The sequence below is a fragment of the Xenopus laevis genome, chromosome 5S, assembly GCF_017654675.1.
Source record: "Xenopus laevis strain J_2021 chromosome 5S, Xenopus_laevis_v10.1, whole genome shotgun sequence".
NCBI lineage: Eukaryota > Metazoa > Chordata > Amphibia > Anura > Pipidae > Xenopus > Xenopus laevis.
The window spans coordinates 25,980,928-25,990,070 of NC_054380.1; the positions used below are offsets into that span (position 1 = coordinate 25,980,928).

At 41.4% G+C, this 9,143-nt stretch overlaps 1 long non-coding RNA gene across 2 annotated transcripts; it reads right to left on the reverse strand.

Annotated features, from left to right (window-relative positions):
* Positions 1–570: 570 nt before the first annotated feature.
* On the reverse strand, positions 571–7,404 carry LOC108717756. Of its 2 annotated transcripts, XR_001935895.2 has the most exons (6): positions 6,506–7,404; positions 4,043–4,284; positions 3,900–3,938; positions 3,716–3,781; positions 2,938–3,102; positions 571–2,724 (listed from the first exon to the last, which is right to left on the reverse strand). It is a non-coding gene; the product is annotated as an uncharacterized LOC108717756 (long non-coding RNA). The 2 variants fall into 2 exon arrangements; XR_005961527.1 differs by lacking the exon at positions 6,506–7,404 and having other exon boundaries at positions 4,043–4,756.
* Positions 7,405–9,143: the final 1,739 nt, after the last annotated feature.

Sequence of the window (9,143 nt, forward strand, 5' to 3'; positions counted from 1 at the left end):
GCCGCAAACAGTAACTCAATAATGGAAGGCTGCTGGTTGCATTGTACTTAAAGGAACAGTAACACCAAAAAATTATAGTGTCTTAAAGTAACAAAAATATAATGTAGTGTTGCCCTGTGCTGGTAAAGTTTCTGTGTTTGCTTCAGAAACGTTACTATAGTTTATATAAACAAGCTGCTGTGTAGCCATGGGGGCAGCCATTCAAGCACAGGATACACAGTAGATAACAGATAAGTACTACTATAGTTTATATAAACAAGCTGCTGTGTAGCCATGGGGGCAGCCATTGAAGCACAAGATACACAGTAGATAACAGATAAGTACTACTATAGTTTATATAAACAAGCTGCTGTGTAGCCATGGGGGCAGCCATTCAAGCACAGGATACACAGTAGATAACAGATAAGTACTACTATAGTTTATATAAACAAGCTGCTGTGTAGCCATGGGGGCAGCCATTCAAGCACAGGATACACAGTAGATAACAGACAAGTATTACTATAGTTTATATAAACAAGCTGCTGCAAACTCTCCCCCCACAAACACTTTTTTCATGAATGTTTTTATATAACAGGATTTCTTGTGTCAGAAAAGGTATTCTTTTTGTAACGTTAAAGATTCTTTCACAAAGTTGACATTTTGTTCATATAAGAGCTTTGAATACAAAGTCTGTTTCACCGTTAACAAACCCTTTTTAATGGTTTTATTTCTTTTATTTGCTTTGATTGCAGTTTCACATAACAAGAAAAACATTTCACATTTTATTTATATGACTCAAGTTACAAATAATGCTGACATAAATGTGAACCAAGACATCAACTTCCCCTTTAATGGACACCATCAAGACAGAGGAGATGAACAGTTAAACAACATTAAAGCACATCTGCCATAAAGCAATAACTCCATGTATAAAGTAGAATTTTACATCCGTGTATTGGTTCTCAAACTAAGCCCTTACATTAACGTAAAGTAAAGGTGAAGCGCCCAGTTAAAATAAGGTGTACTTAAAAACTGAGTTGATTCGAAATCTTTGTGTGTAGTTCTAAGTCAATATATGTAATGTCACCAGAGCTATGTACTTGAAAGGTGAGAGAAAGGAGACAGCTTTCCAGTGGCCATTAATATCCCACCTGTTATTAGTAAACCAATCACGGGATGGACTGATGCCCAATAAAACATCACACAGACTTGCCCATCCTATGCCCAAATAATACCAAAGGCAACTTTATCATGGGACAAACGTCTTTTAATGACAGTGCTTTTAGCGCTTTCTAGACCCAATGAGTCAGTTTCTCCTTGGCCCAAAGGATACTAATGGCAGTGACATGTATATCCAAGTACCTGCTAGGCCCAAAATAACATACTAATAAGTCAGCACCTTCTGAACCCAGTCTCATAATGTACTAATCGCAGTGATATGTTTATATACACTATATATCATTTGTATGTGATTGATTGACCAAACCTCTGACATCAGTGCAGATCAGTAGGACTGGGTCCAGACATGGCTTATCCCCTTCTTATATTTCTTCATCCTTAGCATCTCCTTTCCCCAATTTCTCCCACCCTTGCCTCTTGATTCCACAATCACTTTTCAGTGACCCTTTTCCCTTGCAATAGAGGTCTCCCTCCTCTGTAATGTTCCCTGGCAATACTATAGAACACCAATGAAATGTGTATTAACATATTTATTTATAAATTGGATGTTATATTTATGCATTTTAGATTAATTCATATTAATTTAAGTTGGGAAGGACATCCATTAGGTTCAAGTTTTAGTGTCTGAACCGGTTGGCAAGAATGTGGCAGGTAGGGGGGACCAATTGTCAGATCTCTGTCTCTCCACACATTTTTCTTTTGTTTAGTATTTCAAGTTTTAGTGTAAAAGGATATTCCTATTTAGTAGTTGATCCAGAGGAAGGCAAAAACCCCATCTTAAGCCAGAGCCAATTTGCCTCAGAGGGGAAAAAAAATCCTTCCTGACTCCCAAAGGGCAATTGGACAAGTCCCTGGATCAACTTGTACTATGAGTTAATGCAGTATCAGTACTAAGAGTTTATGTAAGGGTGTAGAGTAGGAGATGTGACTGGTTGTTGAGTGAAAGGCTTGAAAGGATAGAATTTAGAAAGGAAAGAATTTGAACAGGAGAAACCACTGAGGAATTAGTGTTAGGAGATTGCAGGGGGGGAGGCAAAAGAAAAAAGTGGAGAAGAGAAGCCTCTGTGTAGGGGGCATGATTTTTTGTGTGCTGTGTGGTGGTGACTAAATGTCTTGGTACTGGTGGAATGGAAGAACCAATGGAGGTGCAGGAAGAAGGGCAAGGATTAAAATATATTTTAAAGAGGAGAAAATCTTGAGAAAATGTAAACGTGAGCATCTTCTAGCCGAAACCCACCTCTTGTGCACAGTGAGGATTTGGGTCCTACCAATGTAGACACCCACCAGGCAGCAGGGGTTCAAATTGCTATTTGTCTACCAGCTGAGAACCATTGTACAGGGATACTGAATGGAGATGGGACCTTAACCTGTGGATGTTTCTTTTTCCTCGGCTGTGATTCAGGAAACTCATTCTGGGCTGTTGATGTTATTGCCCACAAGATCAATAACAGGAGAAGCCCCCCAGGGCCATTTGCAGAGCTGCTTCTTGTTCTGCCGATGTCTGTGTGCAGAAGTCACAAGCACGCCGCAGCTGTTCCAGGGTCCGGAGAGCTACTCCCTTCAGTCCTGTATGGGGAAAAATCATATTTGTGATTCATGAAGACCAAATACAAATTAGAACGCCATTGTCACCATTATACTAAAATATAATATTAAACTAAAGTACCCCTTAAAACATGTTTATTATTCCCAGTGCCATTGTAATAAAACCAACTATTGCAGCTGTTGAGTTACACTGTGTGATGGTGCAGTCGTATCAAATATAATGGATTCCCTCACCCTCCTTGGCCGGCCGGTTCGGCAGAGTCCTGAGATGTTCTCCAATCTCAGCCTTGAGTGGGCAGTTGGGTGACGAATGGGTGCTGCAGGAGTTCTTCAGCACTCCCTTTCTCCAAAGGATCCTTCTTCAGACAGGACTCCAAGAAGGACACAAAATGTTGTGACCTGGAAAATAAGAGATTTAAGCTTTTTCTAGCAAACAAAAATCCCCAGATCATTATTTCCAGATTACAGAAGCTTTTATCCAGTAACCATTTGCTATACCCAAGAATATACATATATTTTGCAGTATATCTATCTGTCTATCTATCATATATCATCTATCTATCTATCTATCTGTCTATCTATCTATCTATCTATCTATCTATCTATTAGGGATGCACCAGATCCAGGATTTGGTTCGGGATTCGGTTCGGGATTCGGCCAGAATTCTGCTTTTTTCAGTAGGATTCGGATTCGGCAGAACCGAATCCGAACCCTAAGGAAATCACGTGACTTTTTGTCACAAAACAAGGAAGTAAAACATTTTTCCCCTTCCTACCCCTAATTTGTTCGGATTCGGTTCGGTATTCGGCTGAATCTTTCACGAAGGATTCGGGGGTTCGGCCAAATCCAAAATAGTGGATTCGGTGCATCCCTACTATCTATCTATCTATCTATCTATCATCTATCTATCTACAATATATCTATCCCATGATCTATTTATCTATCTATCTATGTGTAGTGATCACAATCTTGTTCAGTTCCCCTACTCTCTAGGAATTGGTTGGTCCCTTACCTTCTAGACGTCTCTGGTGCCGCCCTCTCCAACAAGTACATCCTTGGTCAGCCGACCAACAGGAGGCTGGAAAATAAAATAGAAAAAAAGAAGGATTTTATTGATAACATAATATTCCCCAGGGTACAAAACATGTCTCACTTCTGGCAGTAGCGGCGAGTGTTTTACCCTCCTTTGTACTTACCTTATAAATCTCGGAGAGGGGTCTGGATTCCGCCTGTGGCTGAAGGAGAAGAGAAAGATTCTATTACATTCTATACTTTATCTGTATCTGTTCTCTATACAGCAAAACCCTAAATTCAGATAAAACAGCAGCAGTTGACTTACCTTCCTCCAGGGGGCGCAGAATGGCATTGTGCCCACGTTTTTTAGCTCTTAAAAGAGCTGTTGGGTTAAAAAGAAGATATCAGCTGACGACGTCAAAGGAAGATGTTTTTTCCAAATGCCAAAAATCAGATGGAATATCGCTGAATATCTCTATAAAATAATCGCTGTGAAATCACTCGGAAAATCAATCTGAAAATCGCTTTGAAAGCGCTATGAAAACGCTTCATCTCTCGGGAATTTCACTGTGTGGGGACACAAAGAAAGAAGCGATTGTGAGCTCACATGCACCAACCCTCTCTGCTATACATATCAGGATTCACTGCCTTATATAAGTATTCATATTCGCCCATTGTACCAAAAACAAACCCTAAACTTATATATATTGTTTATCTGTTTTATCTGTTATTTTTATTCTGACCATAAATTCTGAAATCTGATATCCATTGGCAAAAAACTAAATTTAGCATCAGTTTTTCCTTTTGCATCAACAGCATTAAAGCAAAGTTCCCCTTTAAAGGAGAAGGAAACCCCCTCGGCGCAAAACCCCTCCCCTCCCAGTCCCTGCTGAAATGCAGCCTCTCAACATCATGATATCACAGTAAAAGGACTAGTACAGGCTGCAGGTCTGACAAGGGATTTGTAGGTCAGTACCAGCTAAAAGACCACAGGCTGCAGGTCTGACAAGGGATGCTGGGATTTGTAGGTCAGTAATAGTTAGAACATTACAGGCTGCAGGTCTGACAAGGAATGCTGGGATTTGTAGTTGAGTAACAGTTAGAAGACCACAAGCTGCAGGTCTGACAAGGGATGCTGGGATTTGTAGGCAAGTAACAGCTAGAAGACTACAGGCTGCAGGTCTGACAATAGATGCTGGGATTTATAGGTCAGTAACAGTTAGAAGACTATAGGCTGCAGGTCTGACAAGGGATGCTGGGATTTGTAGGTCAGTAACAACTAAAAGACCACAGGCTGCAGGTCTGACAAGGGATGCTGGGATTTGTAGTTGAGTAACAGTTAGAAGACCACAAGCTGCTGTCTGACAAGGGATGTTGGGATTTGTAGGTCAGTAACAGTTAGAAGACCACAAGCTGCTGGTCTGACAAGGGATGCTGGGATTTGTACTATAGGCTACAGGTCTGACAAGGGATGCCATGAATTGTACTACAGGCTGCAGGTCTGACAAGGGATGCTGGGATTTGTAGGTATGTAACAGCTAGAAGACTACAGGCTGCAGGTCTGACAAGGGATGCTGGGATTTGTAGGTCAGTAACAGCTAGAAGACTACAGGCTGCAGGTCTGACAATGGATGCTGGGATTTGTAGGTCAGTAACAGTTAGAAGACCACAGACTGCAGGTCTGACAAGGGATGCTGGGATTTGTACTATAGGTTACAGGTCTGACAAGGGATGCTGGGATTTATAGATCAGTAACAGTTAGAAGACTAAAGGCTGCAGGTCTGACAAGGGATGCTGGGATCTGTACTACAGTAACAGCTTAAAGACCACAGGTTGCAGGTCTGACAAGGGATGCTGGGATTTGTAGGTCAGTAACAGTTAGAACACTACAGGCTGCAGGTCTGACAAGGGATGCCGGGACATTCAGGACATGAGTAAATGTGACTGGGAAGTTTCAGCTCCAAAACATTTTCCTTTAAAGCTTTTTAAGAAGTCAGTTTTATATACAAAGTAGGATGCAAAGAGAATATGGATATTAATAGCATTGGACGAGAAACTCTCGTCACTCCAGTTGTTGCTATAGTGACCCCTGTTATATGTTAACATCGTTGATTTCAGACTTTTTATTATTTCTTAACCTGCACTTATTTTAAATATAAAGCAATTGGAATCCTAAATGTTATTTTCTACTTTCTGTATTTAGCCTGACAGGTTCTATTAAAATAACAACACCAATGCTAATATCTCAGGCGCTACCTAGTGACTCAATTTAGTAGTGATTTTCTTCATTTATATAATTATTTTCCATAAATTCTCCCCCCAGTGTGTGTTGTGCATCCAATCACTTCTGATCCCAGAAATGAAAGTGAGAAATCTGTTATTTAACTGTCAGTTAGCCAAATGCCAGTTTCCCCATTCCTCCCATAATGATATTTTCTATTAGAATATGCACAAAACCAAGGCTATTATCCCAGGCACTAGCCAGTGTCACACTCAAATAGTGATTTCCTTTATTTCTGCCATTATTTCCCTTAATCCCCCTGTGTATCAATGCTCTGCTCACCTCTGGTCCCAGAAATTATAAAGTGAGTTTACAGCCAATCACGTTTTACGTTTATCCACTGCTTGGATAAGTGGGACCTCAGTAAGGAGATGTGGGAGTTCAGCTCATGAATCTTTGATAAGGAATATTAATTCAATGGCCAATATAAGAAGTCTCAATGAGTGAGCCCTATTGAAACCTCCCATGAGCCTCTATGGATTTGAAGCTGACACAGAAGATAATTACCTGTCCTGGGTGTTGCACCAGCTGCTGAGGGAGCCCCATTCTGTCATCTTTAATACTGGCATCAAGATTCTCTCCCAGTTTGCGTTTGCCAGTGAAGGCCCCACAGTAGCAGCTATGCTGCTCTGTCATAGATCTCCCTTTCCAGTGATGTCCCACCTCTATCAAATGTTCTCATCCTTCTTGTAACTCTATCCTACCAAGAGGTAAAGTCCTCATACCATTGGAGAGCACGTCTGACTGAGTCACTGGGAAATTGGGGTAACAACAAAGGTAAAATGTATAATGTTCATCTTTAATTCTTATCACACAGACCAACTGCAGGAAGTTTATCCTTCGCTTTACTGCAAGTTGCGCAGATTCGGATATGAGCAAGACCTTTATAGAACTGAATAAATAAAATAGTTAACATTAACGCCTCTGTGTCCTTTCCATTGGACTCAATAATCTCTCCCAGTGGGCTCCTAATATATTGGATTAGTGGATTTCAATTTTATAAGAGGGGATAGATAATTCCCTATCCTGGGATGATGGTGTCACTGAAAATTCCCAACACATTCAAGTAGACTCTCAAGGACTGTGGTAGCAAGCTGTAATGTGCATTTAATGCAGACTGATGCAAGACCCCATCTCCCTAGTACTCCAATCAATATATAGGTTATGTTGCCTTAACCAGGGCAGGCAGGCTTGATTGGAAATCAATGTATTCAGAACATGTGCCTCCCACACACACCATAAGTTTAGGGGTTACTTATATAACTATGCCATTGCCAAGGGGATTTGCATCTGTGGGGATGTGTAGAATAGCCATCCCCAATATTATTTAGCAGGCAGTTTCCCTAGTGTTATAGACACCTAACTGGGTCTTAAAATATAGTTGGGAGGGGTAACTGTTTTCTATTCCTGCTTTAAGCTATGCCCCTTTTTGTTTCCCACAGTGACCAGTAGATGGCACTGTGCTAGAGTATAAAAGACTCTGAAGCCATGCTTTCAATGTCCATCTTGTGCTGGCTCTAGCCTGAGCAGGCAGGTAGAGCTTGAGTGGAACCTAGACAGGTCAGGTCTAGTAAGGATAGGCTACTCACCTTTATAGGTCACTCTAGGAGGGACAGACAGTCAGATTCTTTAGCTGAGCAGCTTGAGGCTCCTCCGAGGATTGTGAGTGGGATTAAGATCCCGGGTACTAATTGCCCAGAAGTAGGGACTAAATGTACAGAGGGTACAGAGTATTCCCCTCAGGTTCCACTTAGGGAAAAGACTGAAAGCTGGCTGTACCGCCTCAAGGCTGCATTTAATGTTCTCGTTCCTGAGGGAACTTATATTGACCAAAGGTGCTGTGAGTATTGCCTATCCATTGTAATGTATGATCCTGCAATGTTCTCTCTATGTACACTCCACTGAGGTTTGTTCAATAAATCTGTTCTATGGTTAAGAACCATTGGCGCCCCATTATTTGCACCCTGAATACAGTTGCACTACACCCTGCTTCCACATCGCTACGAAGGCTCACTCCCTAAGATTTTAAGGTCTCATCCGGAGCATATGTACTGGGAGTGGAGCTTATAATAGAGTAAGGTGCAGTCAATTTACTATAGCGCTACACATCTTTTGACAGGAGAGGAATGGAAGGGACAGACATTTTACCAGCAAAAGTTTTGTCAACAAAATTCCCAGCAGCCCCTGAATCAATGAAAGCCTTAACAGAAACAGTTGTGTTATTCCAGGACAGAGTAACAGGAACACAAATGCTAGAATTAGTGGTACAGGGAGCAGAAATACAGCCCAAATGAATCTCCCCAACACCATACAGGCTCAGGAGTTTTCCTAATTTTACTGGGCAGGTATAGACAAAATGGCCTTTAGTACCACAGTACATGCAGATGCCCTGGGAACGTCTGTAAAATCGTTAGGCAAGTGACAGCTCAGCGGTCCCAAACTGTATGGGATCCTCAGGGGATTGAAGAGTTAAAGATTCAGAGAGCTGCTAGGAACATAACCAGGCTGTGAAATCTTCTCCTGATGCCTTTTCATTAATCTGGGATCCACCTGTACAGCTAGGTGCATTAAAGGGGAACTAAAGTCTAACATAGAATAATGCTAAAAAATGCTGTATTATGTATACTAAACATAAACATGACATTACTGCAGCAGAAGCCTAATTAAACTAATGATTTATGTTTTCAAGGTTGGCAGCTAGCGACATCGCCAAACGAGCGGATCTCTCTGTGTATGGCCAGTTTAGACAGGATAGGAATTAACTTGTTCTTATATGAACTGACTAGTTTCTATCCCTTTACTGGACCTGTCAGGTAATTTCCCATTACAGATGGATCCTGTTCTGTTAGAGAAGGTCCTTGGATAGGATGGGAATTAGCTTGTTCTTATATGAACTGACTAGTTTCTATCCCTTTACTGGATCTCATATGAAATAGAAGTAAAACAGTCTAAAGGTGGCCATACACGGGCAGATAAAGCTGCCGATATCGCTCGTTTGGACCGATTTGACAGCTTATCTGCCCGTGTATGGGGGCTTCCGACAGGTCTTCCCGATCGATATCTGGCCACGATATCGATCGGGAAGGTTGGATTTTTACCCGACCGACCCGTCGGAGCCGCTTGGCGCATCGTAATTCGATCGTTC